This window comes from Chrysemys picta, chromosome 15 (genome assembly GCF_011386835.1).
Source record: "Chrysemys picta bellii isolate R12L10 chromosome 15, ASM1138683v2, whole genome shotgun sequence".
In the NCBI taxonomy this organism is placed as follows: domain Eukaryota; kingdom Metazoa; phylum Chordata; order Testudines; family Emydidae; genus Chrysemys; species Chrysemys picta.
This window is the reverse complement of record NC_088805.1, coordinates 17358953-17377568: the sequence shown is the minus strand read 5'-3', so window position 1 is coordinate 17377568 and position 18616 is coordinate 17358953. Positions and strand designations below refer to the sequence as shown.

Here is an 18616-nt window from a genome sequence, read left to right as displayed (position 1 = left end):
GTTCTATTGAGGCTATAGTCTCTAGTAGTGTGGACTTGTTGTCATCTGAAAACATCCCCTCTTGGATTGTTTCCATTGGTTTTGGTGACCAGCGTGCTAGTGCAAAATGTCCCATTTTGTGGCATCTCCGACATTCTGCCTCCTTCACTGGACATTGCTACGTGCGGTGGGTTGGTGTCTTACCTTATTTTCCAAGTTTCCCTTCTTTCAAGGTTCTTTGGTCTCCCGCTCTCTAATTGTGCACTGTTCTTATCTTGTAAATAGTGTTGTCTGACTGCTTTCACATTTGTGTCTTTTCTCTTTACTGTGTCACTATTGTCTGATGCGGTCTCCCCTGTGCTGTCTGGATGTAAGTCACGTTGCTGATTTCTTGCATTCTAACTTCTGCTATAGCTTTGGCTGGTGTGAGATCTGGGTCTAATTGAAGCTGTGAGGATAAACTGGTGTCTCCGTGACCAGCAACCATCTTGTTGCTTATTAGCGCTTCTTTCAACATTCCATATTCCATCAAAAGCCTTTTTGACTTTGAAGTATTCTTTCTTCCTCATTAGTGAAGGGTAGGGCACATAGGATATCAGCAACAGCAGCATCACCCATGGCAAATATCAGGCCATTTACCTAGTATTCTTCTGCTTTCTCTGTTAAACCAGGAATCACGCAAATCTACGGATCCAGCAAGGCCAGCTGCCTGAGTTGCCAAAATCAAATTCCTCTAGCACAGCCATTGTGCTATGGGCTCCATTGCTGCACTGAGACAGGGATCTTCCTCCTTCCTGCTGCAGCTTTCACAGGTCTCTGCCCTGATTTTCCATTTTTCCCATTCTCTTACCACTCCAGCAGTCGGGGGGGTGGGGAGGAGGTCTCTTTCCACCTTCCCCCCCGTTACTCCTTCTTTAGAGAGAGGGATTCCCTCACTGCTGACACCATGTAGTGTGAGGACATAGATGTAAAGAGCCATGCTTTAAACAGCAAATAAAGAATTCCCTAACCAGGAAGTTCCCACACTTATTAAGCTCCCTGCTGCAACACATCCTGGTCCTCTCTGGTAACAGTGGAGAACCATGAACTTCATAACTACACCGCACTATAGATAAGCAAGTCTCTCTTCCATCCAAAATATCAATGAGTTAAATGCTCTGAAGACCAGAAGGGCTGCAGGAAGACACTTCTACATAAACATGTGTATCTGGCCATGAGCCAACTACATCAGGGACTAGAGGAAACATCATATTAGCCCAGCCAATGGCGAAATCCCCAGAATATCCACTCCTGCACTGTGCAGCATTATGGAGAGCCACCACAGAGGCCTTCTCTGGGATAGAAGCATTCATTGCCTGGTCCACTTAAACAGTAGAAATATGTTTTTGCCTGCACTTAAGCAGCCACAGACTACCTTGAGGATTTTGTCCAGTGACTGCGTAGATTGCTATTTTATAGAGGCCCATAAAGTTGCTCTTCCCTATTAAGGGATATGTAAGCAAAGGATCCTGGAAGATCACTCACAATTCAGAGCTACATAGATTCATAGATTCCAAGGCCAGAAGGGGCCATTGTGATCATCTAGCGAGACCTCCTGTATCACACAGGCCAGAGAACTGCCCCCAAATAATTCCTTTTGAACTAGGGCAGTTCTTTTAACAACAAAAAAATCCAACCTTGATTTAAAATTGCCAGTGATAAAGAATCCACCAGTGACTCCGGTGAATTGTTCCAATGGTTAATTACCCTCACAGTCAGGGTGCTGAAAAAAAAGACCGCCAAGACATTGTGTCAAAAGAGCGGCCACATGAGCCAGGCAACGTAGGACAAAATGAACAGCACTAAAATATTATAATCTATCCAAACGAATGCACCCTGGGCTGTGGAACAGCCTGGTCCAGGAGTGCCCAGAGGTGGTGGTGCAGGGAATTAGTGCCCAACCCATTCATCGCTGAAGATAATTTGATGTACTGCAGCAGTGTTGGGAGTTTCTCCAAGGCAGAGGCCTGGAATGAGCAGGGTGTGTGGCAGATCAAGATTGAGGAACATTCCTAGATTCATGTAGGGTAAGGCCAGAAGGGACCCCAGGATCATTTAGTCTGACCTCCTGCTTAGCAGAGGCCAAGGAACCTCACCCAGTAATTCCCCCATCAAGCCCATGCATGGCGGAGCTGAACAGGAGAAACTTGCACGGCACCTGCCCTCACTAAGCCAGCACTTTTTGTTTTATTTGCCTAACTACTAAATTCTTCCACCTTTAAAAACCAAACAAAAACACACACCAAATTCCTGGCGCCATGCGACACGATCTTGGAACCTAATTAAACGGTAGTGTGTAGGGTTAAGCTTCCAAACGTTCTCCGCCCTTCCCTGAGAAATGCAAAGTCAGATGTTGCTTAATAATCCCTTCATATTGGTAATTTAGTTAATGTTTGTACAGCACTTTGAACATGCAAAGTGCTGTGGTGTGGAAGTGCTAAGTGCTGTAGTATTTAGCGGCACATCCTGTCATAATCCCTCATTGTGTAATAATAATAATTAGTCATCGTCATCTCATTCAGAAAGGGCCCCACCTCCCAACCCCCCCGTCAGGCACTATGGGAGCTGCACAAACTCTTTCTAATGCAGCACGTCTTGACAAGAGAGCTTGGCCCAAGCGGCAAAGTTCAGATCTCAACTGTACCCATGTTCAGGGCTGTTCTGGTTCAACCTAGCCCAGGCCCAGTGGTTTCTAATCTTTACCCAGGACTGTAAGCTCTTTGGGGCAGGCACAGTCTGTTTCCTACACGTTTGCAGAGCGCACAGCACAATGGTGCCCTGATCCCCGATTGCAGCAGCTCCTGGAGGCCCCCAACCTAATTAACAACAAATAGAACAAGGGGCAAAGTTCAGATCCACCTCACCTTTTGGGGGGTGTTGGGAGCCAGGGTTCAGCCCCATTGCTATTAAAAGCGATGGACAATTCACAATATAAGAAGGGGATAAAATGTTTCTGCAGGCAGAAAAGAAACCTGAAGCAAAGAACTTGAGAAATCAGTGTGTACAAACTGTAACAACTCCGAAACATTAGACGGCGCTTCCAGGCCAGTAATAAGTGCCTGTCGCATTTACTGTTCCAGCCTTGTGTGGAGATTGACACTGGAGCCCTTTTGTGATTATTTATATGATTTTAAATGTAAATAAAAAGACACTTATCCCAGGCTCTAGGTGCCCAAACACATTGTTACCCGTCCAATAAATACAATGAGGCCCCAGCAGCACTAAAATAATCATTTCAACAGGAACTCAGCCAGCCAGACACTGACAATGAGTCCTTTCCACCCCTTCATCATTATGGAAAGCATGCTGTCAGCCCTCTCCAAAACCCCGGCCAAACGGAGGTCTACAGTTAACTACAACTATTTCCCACTCCATCAATTCTTCCGCCGTAACCAAATTGACCTGGACTACAACTGCCTTCTACCCAGCCAGAGCTTCACCAGAACTTCCCAGAGCCTGGAAAGAGAGAAGAGCCAAAGACTTGCAGAAAGTCCACGTGGCACCTTACTATCCCAATCTATCAACCCGAGAGATATTCAGCAGTACAGTGATGGGTGCCAGTACAAAACCCTGGATTAAATTAGACTGAGAGACAGAATACCCAGGGCTCAAAGCCATATATTTTGTCCCTTCCAGGCACCAACACCATGTATTCGACAATTACAGCACAATATCCATCACCTGTGCAGATTTACTATTTTACATTCCCAGTGCTACTCCAATCAAAGGAAAGAACCAGAATACTGTATTTTATTCAAGGTAATATTTTCTCCTAATCATTTCCTAAGGCATCTGTCCCAGCCCACTTCTGCATTCTGAGTCTTGCACACACTTTGGTTACTTCAAAGACAAAGACGTTATTGGCAAATCACACAATAGTCATGCAGTGGATGTGCAGTAGACTGGCACATAATGTTTGGATGAGGACTTTTTTAAATTGTAGATTTCTTTTTCATTTGACACAACGTCAATTTACCTCACTTTTCGGTTGCAAATATTTTCTGCCCGAACTGCAATCCGTTTTTCACCAGTTCATTGCACCCAGTTTTGGCAAACACATGGCAAATTTTTATTTGTACATAGTACCCTGTTTCCCCGAAAATAAGACAGTGTCTTATATTAATTTTTGCTCCCAAAGATGCGCTAGGTCTTATTTTCAGGGGATGTCTTATTTTTCAGAAATGAAAAATGCCTTATTATCGGTGGATGCCTTATTATCGGGGAGGTCTTATTATCGGGGGGATGCCTTATATTACAACGAGAGGCAAAACTGTAAGTAGGCCTTATTTTCGGAGGATGTCTTATTTTCGGGGAAACAGGGTAGTTAGCATCTTTTTAGTTTTAGTCACAACGACTAATTAGCTGGCCTGGGGTGCAATCAGTAAAGAATTAAAAGACAGTAGCACAATTAAACCCAACCAGCCTGGTGTTACCAAAAATAGGTCTTGCCAAACAAACGAGATTTGTTTTATGATGAGATGACGAGTTTTGTTGATAAAGGTAACTGTGTTGATATAATATACATAGACTTCTGTCAGGCACTTGACTGAGTCCCATTCTGACCCGTGTGCTGTTCTGAAAAAAAAATATAGCACTATACAAAGTCAATGCATAACATATTAAAATGGATGAAAAACTAGTTAACTGATAAAATGTAAAAAGTAATTGTAAATAAGGAATCACCATCTAAATAGGGGTATTTTGAGTGACGACCTGCAGGGACTGTTCTCAATCCAATGCTCTTCCAGATCACTGATAAAGATATTGGAAAAAAAAAGACTTGAAAAGTCCCCATCCAAACACAGGATAGCAGAAAAAAGGCATAAAGAGATCCAGTGCTGGGGAGCTGAAGATAGATAAATTCAAACTAGAAATAACACGTACATTTTTAACAGTGAGTGTAATTAACCATTACAACAACGTACTTAGCGACATAGACTCAGACTCTAATGTCGGAAGGGAGCATCATGATCATCTAGTCTGCAGGCCACAGAACCTCGCCCACCCGCACCTGTAATATGCCCATAACCTCTGGCTGAGTTACTGAAGTCCTTGAATCAAAAGGTGGCTCCTCCATCATTTGCAGTCCTTAAATCAAGACTGGAGATCTTTCTAAACGATATGCTAAAGCTCAAACAGAAGTTACAGTCTTAATGCAGAAATTACTGGGCAAGGTTCTTTGGCCTGTGCTATACAGGAGGTCAGACTAGATGATGATAATGGTCTCATCTGGCCTTAATCGATGAACCTATGAAATTAAAGCAAGGGCCAAATTTTGCCCACATCTAGACTGGTGTCAATCCAGAGTAACCACTAAAGCTAATGGATGCACTCTGGATTTACATGGGTGTAAGTGAGGTAAGAATATGGCTGAGACTTGTAATTTTTCCTTCCCATGAGAGAACGGGCCAGATGCGACAGGGGGCAGTTAATCCCAGTGTGACATAGAAAGAGTTTAGTCCAAAAGGCTGGGTTGGTTTGGAAGTCTGTTAAGCATGAGTGAGAAGTTCATGGTGTACACACAGAGAAGTTAGATTAAAAAAAAAAATTAAAAACCTTATTGGAAGATTGCAATGTAGCAAGGCTCTGTCTTAGAATTCAGAACCCTAACACGAGAACTCCCAGAGAGAGAGACAAAGCAGGCTGCTCCCTAAGGCAGAGAGGCACAACTCAATCCACCTTACTGTAGGCTGGTTCTTTGAAGAGCTGACCTTGATCGCATGCTTCCCTATAGAGCCCTCTTGCCTGCAAGCAGGACCAGGAACTCCCTCCCCACTTCTTCCCCTACTCTCTCAAAGTGATAGCTTGCAATTCCAGCACAGTCCTCAATACACCACAATTTGCCCCATAAATTGGAACCCTGCCTTCTTTGTTTACTCACCAGCAGGTTTCCATTTGAATCAGGCCAATAGCCTGCTGGCAATAGGTATTTTGGCTAAGAACTTTCAGACAGGTTGACATTTATGAAGAGTTTGGGTAGACAAGTCTGACTTTGTTCCTCTGCACCATGATAACCTGTCAGAGCTCATCTAACACAGAGGGAAGACTTTCTCTGCAGAGCTGCATGGGGCCAGAAGCAGATTCTTTTCTTTATGAAGCTACACAGGGGTCAGGTGAGCATGACACAGAGGGAGAGTGGCAGCAGATTGCTTGAGCACAGAGAACTCCTTCCACCAGGATTTCCAGTGAATCCCTTGATAGAAACAAGCAGTCTCCTCAGAACCATCCTCCCACTCTGTGTCCAATTGGAAAGAAAGGAGGCAGGTTCCTAAACAAAGGAGTTCAGATTTTCTCTTCTAACAGCTGGAGTAAAGCTGTGGTCTAGTAGCTAGGGAACAGACATGGCATTAAGGAAACCTGGGTTTTATTCCTGGTTCTGATCTCTTGGGTGATCGCAGGCAAGTCACTTTAATCGCTCTGTGCCTCAGTTTCCCCATATTTAAAAGGGAGATAAAGATACTTCACTTCATTTGTAAAGATCTAGGAATTAACAGAGCAAGGCCGTAGTCACCAAAGACCCAGCCAGAGAGTGCTGAAAATGTCTTCTCTCCAAAATCCCTTCCATTCCAATCACAGAGATGGCAACTCCGCGGGACAAGACACAATAAAACTATATCAACCAATAGCAGGAGCTACAGTAAAATACAGTCAGGGGCCTGATGCTGCCCTCATTCGCAGTGGTGTGAAGTAGCAATAACGTTGCTGGAGTCATGCTACTGGATTTTTCGAAACATGTGTGGCCTTGGCATGCAGGGGTTGCTTGCCAAGCTCAGGCTCGCACAGAGCATAATGAAACAACAACAACAACAACATTTTGCACTAAAACCCTCCTGGCAGCCCAGCTCCAAATCTGCTCTCTGGCGATTCTGTCACGGCATTGGCATTTATCCTTTTAATCTACTTGAGACAATAAAATAAAACTCTGGCCATGAACTGATTCCCCGTCAGCAACCAGGTGGAGCTTAAGCTGAAGAAAGAAAAGAAAAAAAATCCTCTAGTGCCAGGTTGCAAGGTCCAGTCTTCATAGAATTAAAGGTCAACGGGTGATGTTGCTCCTGCCCCAACTTCCTGATCCTTTTCGGCTGGAAAGGCAGTGCCTGGGAGTGGCTGGACAAGGATGTGCCCGATCACAGTGCTAACTCCCAGCATGTCCAGTTCCCCTCGGAAGGCTGCAGGGAAAGGGAAGCGGTTACTATTCCCACAGGCCCTTGTTTGTTTTTAATTGTAAATGAAACCTCCATTGCTATATCCCATGCGCTCTGAAGAGGAGAGAGATGAGCAAAGCAGGGGAAGCAATGAGGACATGGGCCTTGGGTTGCCCAGGTGCTGTGGCTGCTGCGGGTTTGCATAGGCTGTACCTACAGCGGTGACCCAGGATCCTCCCCATTGTTCCACGGAAGGAAGCAAACATGGGCGAAGCTTGCTGAAGAAACTGAGCCAAGCCCAAAGCAGAGCTCCTGGTATCCAATCCACAGTGTCTCCATGTGTTTATTGCCTAGTGGGTTGGGGGAGCAGGGTCATGATTGCCTGGAGGGAGGTGGAGTTGGGCAGCATCTGCTCTATGAGGCATGATCTCCGAGTGTCCTAGCAAACTGCAGAACATCTGCATGTTTTCCCTTCAAAAATTAATACAGTGGTGGGGAGAAAAAGCTGTAGCCTGGGACAGGGAACCAGTGGCAGCACAATCAGGTAGCATCTCCAGAAGAGAGATGAAAAGTCCTCTCTCCTATTTGTCTAGCTTCTAATTTTATAGGGGATGTAGACGCTAATGAAAGCGAGGGGTTAACAGGGCTGGATAAAACCAGGTACAGTGAATGCATGTTCTATGCAACCTTTCCCTACCCCTCTGCTATTTCACCTCAGTTCTGACCTGCAGCTATTTCAGGCCCCTTTCGGATCTGAGCAGTGGTGCTTCTTTATACCAAAGTGTTGTGCACAAATAGGGACAAAGATGAAATCACCAACCTCACTAAGTAGGGTGACCATATGTCCCGTTTGGGCCGGGACAGTCCCTTTTTTAAGCCCTCTCCCAGCTGTCCTGACTGTTTTTTTTTTTGCAAAAGGAGGCATTGGTCCCATTTGCGATACCAGCCCCCCGCAGGAGGGGAGGCAGGGCTGGGGAAAGGAGGCAGCGTTCCAGTATTGGGGGGGCAGGGCTGCAAAGTTTCAGCGCTGGGCAACAGCCTCCTGAGGGGGCCCCCACAGGGTTCCAGCAACAGGCATCAGCTTCACGCAAAGGGGGAGTGGGGGAGCTGCAGGATTTCAGCCATGGGCAAACAGCCTGACGGGGGGGTGGGGGGGGAGGAGGGGAAGTGGCCTGCGGCGGGTCCTGTTTTCAATTTGGGAAATATGGTCACCCTGTCACTAAGGAACATTTGCATCCAGTCTCCAGAGGTGAAAGACTGGGGTGCTAAACCGGCCTTACTAACCCTAGAGAGAAGTCACATGTCTCACATTTTTGGAACAGCATCCTTTGTTCCTTCATGTTCCTTCACAATATACATGGGTAAATGGGGAAGATGTTAGAAAGACTAGGAATCAAACATTTGCCTAATCAAATCAGCCACTGCTGAGGGAAATCAGCATGTCTGAAAGCATTATGGCCAACCGCAAATATTCAGAAATAATTTGATGAGATTTACAAATAAATAAATAAATAAATATAGCATTCTTTTTATTTGCCTTCTGGATTTTGAGCCTTTAAGTTGCACTTGGGTCACATTTTCATGATTTCCTCTGCAACCATGTGGGATAGAAGCTTAAGAAATCAAGCTAGCGGAGATTCTCACATAAACACTGGTCTCCAGGAATTGGGACTTTAAATAAAACCGCAAATATCGCAGGACTTGCAGTCAAATCGTGAGAATTAGCAAAGGTGTTAGAATCTGATACATTTCACAGGACTGGCTTTTTTTTCTTTTTTAATAAAGGCCGTTTAAAAAACATTAGACTGTTTACAATCGATATGATCCAATCCTTACTGTGTTTCTGTTTTTAACCTTTGGCGATTGCCCTTTAGCTCTGTTCAGCACAGTTAATGCTACTAGGGGTGAGATGCTGCCGCCGAGATTAGGTGAGAAGTGCAGTTCTTTCAGATCCGGTCCAAGCTGAAGAAGCTGATGGCACCGAGTCGCTATGGGCGGCACGCACATTTGCTAGGCTTCACTTTTTTAGAATCTGGATCTGCTTTTTGATTTGAGGCCAAGAGCTGAAAATGTGGTTTGGTGGGCTGTGCCAAACCACAAAACAGTTCCTCAATGTGTGAGTCATCTCAGAACTGAAGCAAAGTCAAAGAAGAAAGAAAGAAATGGCATAATGCAATATATGGGGTTTTTTTCCTTCTGTGTTCTTGCTTTCTTTAGTAAGGATAGATGAGATGTGCTGCGAACAACCCCCCTCTCTCCAACCCTTTCAGCGCTCTCAAACCAGTCACACCCAGCCTCCTGTTCGGGATTCTGGGTAATGTGGTCCACCGCACATATCCTGCATTATGAAATATTGTAATTGAGCGACCAAGGGAGGACAATCAAAGCATCATGTGCACATATGACTACATTGCAGAAAGGCATTGTGGGCTGGCGATTAGGGGAGCATACGGGAAGTCAGGACTTACGGACTCTGTTCCTGGCTCTTTTACTGACTTGCTCAGTGACTTTGGGCAAGTTATTTACCTTGGTTTCCCCAGTCCCCCCCCCTTTTTTAAAGAGATAATATCACCTACCTCTGGGGTGATGTGAAGCTTATTTAATGAATATCTGAAAATCACTTGGAGAGCTTTGGATGAAAGAAGTTCAAAGTATCATTGCTCTAGAAAGGAAAAAATAATTGAATGTCAAATAAACCGTAATGAAAGACCATGTCAAGTGGGTCTAGACAAGGCTGGAAGAGAAGACAGGGTTAATGAGCTGAGGGGCACTACCAAAGGAGCATGACTATTTCTCAGAATCATGGCAGAAATCATGCTTCTTTATAGAAGGGGAAACCCTTTGGAAGGCATGGCTGGTTCTAATAAAAAATAAGCCCATTTTAAGGTTCCAATTCACAGAAGCGTCCCTATTCAAGAAGGAGGCTTAAGTGTTTGTCTAAAAAGCTAAGAATGTGCTTAAGCGCTTTCCTGAATCCTAGGCTAAGCTTTCAATATGGTTACATTTTCACTGCAGCGCTGGAGCGAGGGGAGTCTCTGATTTACAGGACTATGGGCTAGAAAAAGACATTTGCAAAGGGAACACGATGTTAAACAGTTATTGGAAGGCTCCATTCATTCAGTGAGAACATTCCCCTTAATCCTCAGTGACTGGTAAGTCTTTCACCATTGTCCTCAAGAACCTGATCACTGACTGCATGTGCATTCTGCCTACCGAAGGCAACGCTGGCGTTGCTGCGAGGGGCGGGGAAGCCTGAAATCCCGTCTTTTCTGACACTGCTATATTTTTGGCTCTGCCACAATGGCGGCCAGGTCCCAAGTGCTGCTTTCAAATCAATGCCGCTCACCAGCCAGTCTGAGAGATCTGCATCCTCGCCTTCACAGAGCTGACAGCCTGCAGAGTTCCAGCCAGGGGAAGAAACTCATTTAATATTACACTGCAGGGCTGAGCAGGGAGCTGATGTCCAGTAGGATACAGAGAAAAGGAGAGCCCTACAGAACAAGATCTAGTATCAAAGCACCTTGGAATGGGCAATGAACTCTTCCTTTCCCATTCAAGCTTTGTGCTCAAGAGTGTATGGATGTGCAGCATTTCATTTTTTGTATTGCACTGGTGCCTAAAGGTCCAGAATGAGACTCCCGCCTCACTGTGCCAGGCACTGTACAGATATATAGCAAGAGACAGTTCCTGCCCTAAGGGTCTGACAGTCTAATTTGGATTGAGTTCCATTTGAAACATTTTTCTGGAAGCAACTGGAACCACAGAAGAGCATCACTCACTTCCAAAACAACGTTTGTACTGGAGTGCAAGGGAGATGCAGATCAGACTTGCCTTTCTCCCTTTAATCACCTGTTTTAAGCCAGTGGATAATTCCCACTGGACAAGTAGACACTTGGGAGACAAAGGCAGCCAGCCCTATGTAATGCCTACAGTGACTGGCAGCTGCAGAAAGTCAGGCTGCCTATGACAGTTCCTTGGGAGGCTGTGGGTTAAAAAGGGCCCTGAGGCACCATTTGGGCAGCACAGTTTTCACTAGCTCTACAAATATGCACTATTCTTTGCATTGTCAAATCCATTTCTCACAATAAATTTGCTTTGACATGACTATCAATTATACCAGGGGTTCTCAAACTGGGAGTCGGGACCTCTCAGGGGGTCATGAGGTTATTACATGGGGGGTCGCGAACTGTCAGCCTCCACCCCAAACCCACTTTGCCTCCAGCATTTATAATGGTGTTAAATATATAAAAATATATATAAAAAAGTGTTATAACTCATAAGAGGGGGTCACACTCAGAGGCGTGCCATGTGAAAGGGATCACTAGTACAAAAGTTTGAGACCCACTGAATTATACCTCAAATAATTCAGGCTGTCCTTTGTCGGTTAACTGCTCATCTTCACATGACCTAGCTCTAGAGCAGGGGGTGGTCAAACTTAATGACTCAAGCTGTGCGGGGGTGGGGGATGGGGGTTGAACCTTTAAATTGTCCTCCCCTCCACAGCAGGCACCAGTCGTCTCTGGCAGAAGTCCCTAGCCCCCTAGTGCCCCCCGCCACAGGGCAAAAGGTTCCCCCCCCCCCAGGTCTGGTAGGCAAAGAATGGGGGTGGGGGGGATTCCGGGAGCCACGCTTTAACTTTGTGAGACACTGTTTGGCCACCCCTGCTCTATAGCATCGGTCTGTGTGAGGGAGACTGCTCTACTCACCGCTCAGTGGTGCCTCCCGGTGGCTCATCTGAGGAACGAGCTCTGTCACTTGGTGGGACGCCCCTTCCTAGGGTTACTCAATCCCTCATTCCAGTCACTCCTCCATGGCCTCTCATGCTCCTGGAGCTGCAGCACTCTCCTCTTCAGAGCTTAGCCCTCCCGCCTTCTGGGGTATCGCAAGTCGTTTGAGGCAAACTGTCCCAAGCGGCCCCCTCCCCACTATTTGGTCTGTGCCACTCCCCCACTGGCTGGTAAGGGAATCCAGGCCTGCCCTCAACACCAGGTTCCAGTCCAGGGACCCTCAACCCAGCAGCTCTGGGCTTTTACACTCCCAGCCCTTACTGCTCCTTCTCTGGCTTGTGTCCTACTCTGTTTTTGCGGCTTCCTGCTCTTCCCCCTGCATCAGCAAGTGCAGGTTTCCCCCACGCTGCCAACTTCTTCTCTTTACAGATCCTGCCCCGATCCTCCCCCCAGCTGGACTTTATCTGCAATTAGGCCCTAACATGCCCTAGGTTTCCTCCAGGTGCATTCTCAGGTTAATTGGCCTAATTTACCCCTTCAGGTCTAGGTGGACACTCTACCACAATCTATAACAAAACAATCAATTGTCTCCTCTGGCATCTGGTTTCTTCTAAAGAAAAATGGGATATACGTGCATGGATCACAATATTCTTATAATTTTTGAATCGTTTTGCCTAGCAGTTTGCAGTTTCCCGCCTCATGCTCCCAGTGGAATGTATTGTAGATTTCTAGTGCCTCTGGGCCTGCCATAGGTAGCAGTGTGGAGGATTTCACCTTCTCTGGTTTCTCTACAATGCCACCTGCTTTCCGAAAAAAATTAGGAATGCTGCAACTAGCCCTCCTAGTTTTACACCAGGCTCCCTTCCAGGTGGCTTCATTTACTCCATGTTTGCCAAAAATCCAGTTGTCTCCTGACACCATGTAATAAAGGCGAGACACACACAGGAGTGCTGGCAAGAGACAGCTCTTTATTTTCTGGCCTCTGTAACGTAACATGGGTCACTGTTACAAAAGGTTCTACCTGTGTCACATGGCGGGGTCGCTAGCCATCAATTCCAATGGCTACAATTACATGTTTGATCCTAACTCTATCTGGTTAATGTATTGTTGGGATTTAAGCTGTCAAGCGAAGGGTCCTCTCGATATTTTCTTTGCTCTCCCGCAGTGTCTGCTTTGTATAATGACGGAGGATCACACCAGTCTATCTGCATGTCAGGCAACTATTCCACTAAGTACTAACTGTATTGTTCTAAATCTCTCACGTTTCTTCAGTAAAATTCAATTTACTTTTTGTTACGAGAATCGCTTGCCTGATTGTTCAGGACTCAACACTCTCTCTCTCTCTCTTGCTCTTCCCATCTTTTCAAAAGGAAAAGCTCACAGATCTCCCAGCTTTAACCAGCTAATGCGGAGGGAGCTTGTTGTTTTTAGGTTGCATATTTGTGTAAGAGAACTTTGGCATGGCAATGTATTACGGGGGAGGGAGAGAGCGAGCACTCAGAATTGAAGGGTGCAGAGAGACAGTCTCTCTGGTCTTGATTTTGTATGCAACTTAGCAAAGTAAAGCTATGCAAAGGCACAGTTCTGTATATGAGGAATGCATATAATATCTATCTATATCTAGAGATATTACACACACACACACAGGTGCGCCAATATACCACCAACCTTAAACTGTGGCTCTCCTCTGAAAAGTGACTTTGTAAAGCTGGCATCTTCTTACTCTACAGATATGCTGCCTTGGGCTTTCTCATTTAAATAGCCTGCATTCTGTTGCATGATGTTCTTTGGGATGCCTCTGACTGGGAATGCTCCAGCCTCCAGGCCATGAGAAATTTAGATGCAAAGGTTCTCAAGGCACAGCAGAGAGGCTGTTGGGACCCTATGATGCAGGATCTTCAAAGGGAGAGGAAAGGCAGCAGAGAGAGAGAGGGATTCAAGGGCCAGTCTCTCAGCCCCAGTTTAGTAGTAGTAGAAGCATGTCTGGGGTTGCCTAGGGGACTTGGATGCCTGATCCCCATTATTTTTAATAGGAATTTGGCATGCAAATTAATGGGAATTTTCAAAATCGTAGGTGGTTTTAAAAATCTCAGCCAGGGGGCTTAAGTGACTCGATCAAGGTCAGATAGGAAGCCTGTGGCAGAGCCAGGACTAGACTCTACATCTTCAAGCACCCCAGCCCGGGATTTGGCCACAATACCATTCTGGGCCTTCATACACAAGTGCATCAGTGAGAGACTGCAGTAGTCATAACTCTGATTTTCCCACTGGGATGGTGTTATAAAATGGAATGTTTGTTTAAATCAATTTCAGTACATGTCCTCGTTCTGACAGACAGGTGCAGAACCCAGGGTTGGGGGCACATGCTCAGGAAAGGACAGGAGAGAGTTAATTAGAGGTTTCTGTGCCTTTCAGATGAGATGTGAGATTTACTAATAGAAGGAGATGTGTGGTAATGAGATCCCAAGTGGACTGCAGCTAGATCGAAAGCATTTGATGAAGCTTGACAGGCTTCATGTTTCTCAGTGAGATGCACACGGACTGGGTGCTGAGCGGTGTGTATGTTCGGGAGGGTCTGTGAACCTTAGAGCCAAACACAGCCACGAACAGAGTAAGCAGACCTACCGCCCTTCCCCCGGGTCACAGGATCCACGCCTGTGGGGAAAGGGGAAGTCATTCAAAACCAAAGCGCGAATGGCTCATTCCTGGAGTAGTGTGAGGAGGTACCAAACTCCACTGCTGCTGTATGGAATTAGTGAGAGAATCCAAACACCAGTAGGGCTGGGACCACAACAGCTTGGCCATGGCTAGGACTCCTGCCGCCCCTCTGGGGCTGCTTCCTCTGTATGTTTCCAGATCCTCTTGAACAGGAAGATTTTCCATACCACTGGCTTCTCCATCCCCACTCCTGTAGTAGGCGCATGAAGCAGATAGCTCTTCCGGGATCAGGAGAGGAGGGCAGTGCTAAGACGGATGACAGGTGTGTTCAGTTTGGGGCCTGTCACCCTTAGCAGTGTCTCTCGAGAGCCAAAAGCCCCAGCCTTCATGTGAACACCCTCTGGTGGGAGCTCTTGTGGAGAAGTAAATGGATGCTCCCTGCCTATCCCAGGCTGAGCTTGTGCACTGAACATCTTTGGTGTAGCTAACGTCTCTCTCCCTTATGTAAACAAAAACATTATCGGGCTTCTTCATCCAAGCACGCCTGCCCTTGGCTAGGGGGCTGTTGGGACGCAGCGGTGGTTTGCTTTAAACCTGCCCTTGCCGTCAGTGGTCCGTCAGACGAGCCAGCTGGGAGGCTCCGACAGTACCATTCCCACAGGGCCCGGGGGGTCACTAGGCAAGGTGATTGGCTGGAAGGGCACAGAAGTCAAAACCCCACAAAGAAATGTGATTGCCATTAACAGCAGACTAGCAAGCTGTGCTCAGGCATTATGCGTGAAAGCTGCAGCACGCTGCTGCGGGTTTAACTGGCCTAATGCCAAGTCTGCATGCTCTCTGCAGGCTGGGCTTTCCTGACTCAAAGGGTGGCAGCTGTTCAGCATCAAGGGTACCTTGTGCCTGCTCCTCCAGAAGCTCCCTCAGAAGTCAAAAATGTAGTTGTCAAGGTCTCATTGAGGTAAGAGATAGAATCACGATTCCTTCCGAGTCTCCGGAAGGCTGCCTCCATCCTCAGAAGGCCTATGTATCTCAAACACCAACACCTCCTCCCTTGCCAGCTAGCCTCTAGCTCCCCCCAGTCCGCGCGGCTGTTTTTATTCTGCTAAGACCGTAGTGTGTAGAATGGTATCGATTCCTGCCCGGCTGATGGTCAGCTTTTATCCACTGCTGGGATGTTCCTATTGTAGGCCTGATGCTGTTCCCGTTGGAGTCAGTGGCAAAACTCCCATTGACTTCAATGGCCTAGGAAGGAACATCAGCAGCTCCACAGTGGTGTCCTCTCCTCAGAACAAAACAAGGGCAGCCCAGATACACCTCGGGGGGCACTCCGTTCCGTGCTAAGGAAAAGGTGAAGAATTCATAACAAGCTGTGGTTCTCCCTCTCTCACAGGAAATGAAACGATTACACTCAGAGGGACCCTGCATGGCACACATGCGGTTGTGACAAGTGTACCGCAAAGAGACAAGCAAGGACGCTCGCTTCTGTGGAAACTGGAGGAGGGGAGAGCAAGCCGCACCTCTCAGAAATGCCAGTGCAGCGGATTGTGATTCCTGAATCTATCTTTTGTAATGGGGCCCATTGCTGTAGTATCTGAATGGACGCACCATGGGGCAAGCCAAGGGAATCATTGCCAAGATGCCTTGTTTAAAGAGTGAGGGCCTGATCTCTCTTACACTGGTTTTATACTGGTGTAGCTGGCATAGCCTGCAATGGACTTACTCCTGATTTACACTGCTGCAAATAACAGCAAAGTCAGATTCCAAGGCTTCATTTGGAGCAACATCCACTGCAAGAACAGGTCCGGCTGACACAAGTTTTACAAAGTGGCCCAGGTAGGGCTGAACCATAGAAGATAATGGGGGGGCAAAATGCAGGCTGACGCGCTGGCATAATCTTGCACAACATTAAGACTGCTTGAGCCGCGAGGCTTCCTGCACTATGGCTTTTCAGCGTCTCTAATCATAATCTCACACATTGAGCGCTCTGTTGCAGGGATGCCTCTTGCTGCCCTACGTTTGTTACATAGCGTTCAAGAGAACCGTTCTTGTTCTTTGGTCGATGTTTAATGGCAGGCCCAAGGGTGGGCCCAGTGCTTTCCAAACATTTGCAGAGACCTTCTGGAAAATGGGCCTCAATCAGAAACCTTAGGAAATCTACCCAAGAGATTGTAACAGATAAATAAGGAATTGTTGGCCATGGGCTGGTACTCACCAGCACCTGAAAAGCTATTGCTGGTGCATCAGGACAGCACAGGGGGCACTTGTGGGGGCTATAGACACACCAAAATTTGTCTTAGCCCCCAGTAGCCAACCCTCCCAACACAAAGGTCAAACGTTATGCAGAAGTAAGGGTGGCATGGTATGGCATTGCCACCCTTACTTCTCCACTGCTGCTGGCAACAGCACTGCCTGAAGCTGGGTGGTGGAAGAGAGCAGCAGCTGCTGGCTAGGCACCCAGCTCTGAAGGCAGGGTCACTGCCAGCAGCAGCGCAGAAGTAAGCCCGGGCGTGGGGCCAGGGACCACAAAAGCAGGCCCTAGCCCATGTCCCCACCCACCAGGGCATGCTGCCAAGGGCAGGTGGGGGGTCTGGGCCTCCCCCTAGAATTCCAGACTGACCCGCTCCGGTCCGGACTTCTGGGCCCCGCCCCCGCGTTCGCTGATTCCTGAAGGCTCTGTGAGCCCCCGAACTGGGTCCCCACGCCCGAGCAGCTCTTACCAGCTGTGAGCAGTCAAAAAGTGGCAGGGAGCTGAGGAGCAGCCGCAGCCCCAAGGCCCTGGGCACCACCACCACCAGCAACATGAGGAGGAGACACTGAAGTGATGCGGCTGCCCACACCATGGCACCAGCCAGCGCAGCAGCTGCTCCACACTGCCCAGGCATAGTGCAGCTCTGCCCCTCCCACCCAATTTTCTTTCTAGCCCACCTCAGCCCCTCCTACCTGGAGAGATAGCTCCGCCCCTGCGGGCATAGACACATTTCCTTTATTGTTGGGGAGATGTGGAGTTTGTGGAACTAGATGTAACATGAAGGCTCAAATGACAAACAGGGCGAGGTGCGCGTGTTTGTTTTTGGTTTGGTTTGCATTTTGTTCCTAGAAGAGTACAGTCCTTGGTAGCATCTTTGGAGTAAATGCAGACACTGGGTTGGGGCAGGGAAGGGGAGTTTGGAGACCTGTCCCCAGCCGACACGTTTGTTGCTGTTTGTTGAGTAAAATGAAGAACAAGGAGACGAGAAGAGTCCAAGATGGGAGACCATTGGGTCGCTGCAGATGTTTTTCTGGGAGATGAGAACAATAAGGCCCAAAAACCATGATGCTGGGTGGAGGGAGAGAGAGAGAGAACAACCTCTTACCCAGAAGTCCCTCATGTCAGCTCCCATCCCAAATTTAAGTGCATGTGTAACTTAAAGCACATGGGCCTGATCCAAAGCCCACTGGAGTCACGGGAAATCTTTCCGTGGACTTCAATGGGTTTTCGATCAGGCCCTCGTGTAGTCCAACTACTCTCTTGGTTAAATGTACACACACGTGTAAGCAGTTTTCTGGGTTAGGCCTTTATTAAATCTCCCATCCAGCACTCTCTTGTCCTCTAGGAACGTGGGGACCAAGAGCTTTATGGTTTGAACTTAACCTCACACTTGTTTAAAGAACTTCCCCTGAGGACCATTTCAGGGGCCCATCAGTTATTCTGGTTGTTATGTATTACGTCGGCAATGCCCTAAATGTGCATGAATTCAATCTGCTCAAGTTGCTTACACAGCCCCTGCCATGCTCAATCACCTTAAAAATATCTTCTGTTTGCAAACTTGAACTTTTTCAGTATTTTCTCTCATGTCAGTTCTTGATGCTTAAGAGTAAGAACGCAACTCCAAGCTTTTGTCTTTGTAGTGAGCACACTCCTTGAGCCTGGTGCACAATCCAGCATGTGAACTCATCATCACTATAGTACCATGCTTGTGACTTCACAGCACTATTCTGTCACCTTGGTTGCTTGCCCTAACATGGCAGGACAATTTGCCAAGCAAGGCCCTAGTCAATGGGTGCAGAAGTGGCAAAATTGGGCCCTGA

At 47.1% G+C, this 18616-nt stretch overlaps 1 long non-coding RNA gene across 8 annotated transcripts in view; it reads right to left on the bottom strand.

The window, feature by feature from the left end:
* The window catches only part of LOC122172285 (uncharacterized), a 143435-nt gene that overhangs the window by 38685 nt on the left and 86134 nt on the right, over positions 1 to 18616 (bottom strand). For 7 of the 8 annotated variants that reach the window (XR_010592791.1, XR_010592790.1, XR_010592786.1 and 4 more), the window contains one exon: positions 9740 to 9825. The exons of the other annotated variant lie outside the window; for it this stretch is intronic. This is a non-coding gene — a long non-coding RNA (uncharacterized LOC122172285). The remainder of the gene's footprint in view (positions 1 to 9739; positions 9826 to 18616) is intronic. 8 annotated transcript variants of the gene reach the window in all.